Below are 1,806 nucleotides of genomic sequence, written 5' to 3'. Positions count from 1 at the left end.
CCTAAGCAGAAGTGGGGTGGCTGCTTGGCTTTCAGATCAGGATTCTTACACCCTACACAAACCGGCAAGAAGACGCTTTAAAAGAAACAAGACAGTTGTTTCAGATATTGATGCGCAATGGCAGGCAGATTTGGTGGATATGCAGCAGTTTTCCAAACACAACGATGGGGTTAAGTTCATCTTAACAGTGATAGACATATTATCAAAGTATGCCTGGGCCTTGGGTCTAAAAGCCAAGTCAGGTGGTGAAATAGCTCGGGGCTTTAAAACCATTTTTACCGAGAGCCGTATACCTCAAAAATTACAGACTGATCGGGGAAAAGAATTTTTAAATAGGACTTTAAGCAAGCTGTTAAAGCAGTATAATATTCACCATTTCGTGATGAACAGTGAAGTGAAAGCGGCAGTAGTAGAGAGGTTTAACAGAACATTAAAATCAAAGATGTGGAAGTATTTTACAGTCTGCAAAACCTTTCACTACATTGATGTGTTACCAGAGTTTATAAAGAGCTACAACCACAGTTTTCACAGAACTATCCACACCAGACCTGTTGACGTGAACTTCTCAAACTCTCAAAGGGTGTGGAAAACCATGTACGGGGACTATTTCAAAATAAAACCAGCAGCCCCCGTGTTTAGAAAAGGAGACCACGTGAGAGTGTCTAGGACCAAAGGGAGGTTTGAAAAAAATTATGAACAAACATTCACCAATGAGATTTTCATAGTGGATGAAGTCCTTAGACATGTGCAGATGCCTGTATACTGCCTAAAAGACTATGAAGACGAACCTATCGAGGGTTCTTTCTACCCTGAAGAACTACAAAAAGTGAACCCCAAACAGGACAGAGTTTACAGGGCTGAAAAAGTTCTAGCAGCGAAAGGAAAGGGAAGAAAGAGGCGGTTGTTGGTGAAATGGTTGGGGTGGCCGTCCAAATTTAACAGCTGGGTGGAAGCCAACCAAGTTTGTAACATATAGGGGTACCTCAGACAGAAGACCGAAATGTGTGATGACGACTTTTACATTACTTTGCCCAGTAACGCATGCACCAGCATTTTTCCGCAGAACACCAGCTCGAGCTTTACCATACAGCTGGTTAAATCTCTGGATCTGCTGGGAAACTGGGAGATAGGGTTAGCAGAAATACAATATCCGCACAGCTGGAACAACATCAATGAAGGCATGCCTTTCAAAATCATTTCTGGGACTAAAAAATGGGGGTACAGCGTGCCTCGGGGGTATTATACAACCATCACAGAATTACTGGATCTTTTAAACAATACAATTACCAACCATCCTGCTCCGCCCAAACTACTTATGCACTATGACCAAGCATTCGGGAAAGTGAGACTTAAATCCAAAGATAACACTTATGGTTTTTATACGCATGGTGAGCTAGCCTATATTTTGGGGATGCTACCCAGAGTCTCTTCTGAAAAACCACCCTTCCCTGCTGATATTACCGGCGGGTTCAATTCGCTGTATGTCTACATGGACATTGTGCAACATCAGCTTGTTGGGGAGTTTTCGGTACCTTTGCTACGTTGCGTCCCTATCAGTGGGAGCAACAACGAGTTTGTCACCATCACGTATGACAACCCGCATTATGTCCCCATCAACCAGCACCACATCGACACAATCAGTATTGAAATAAAGATGGATCAGAACAAACACGTCTCATTTTGCTTTGGTAAGGTGATCGTTAAGCTTCACCTACGCCCCCGGGAGACTTTGAGATTTTAAAATAAGTAAAGGCACAATGGTGATGGTAAAAAACTATGGGGATCCTAATTTGTACAGAAATTATT

General features: G+C 42.6%; 1 pseudogene; it reads left to right on the top strand.

Moving 5' to 3' along the window:
• The first annotated feature begins 1,489 nt into the window (after positions 1–1,489).
• The window catches only part of LOC109311969, a 10,117-nt pseudogene continuing 9,800 nt past the window's right edge, over positions 1,490–1,806 (top strand).

This window comes from Crocodylus porosus, unplaced genomic scaffold (assembly GCF_001723895.1).
Source record: "Crocodylus porosus isolate Cpor-Errol unplaced genomic scaffold, CroPor_comp1, whole genome shotgun sequence".
NCBI lineage: Eukaryota > Metazoa > Chordata > Crocodylia > Crocodylidae > Crocodylus > Crocodylus porosus.
Note: the sequence above shows the minus strand (reverse complement) of the source record. Positions and strands in the feature narration are given on the sequence as shown.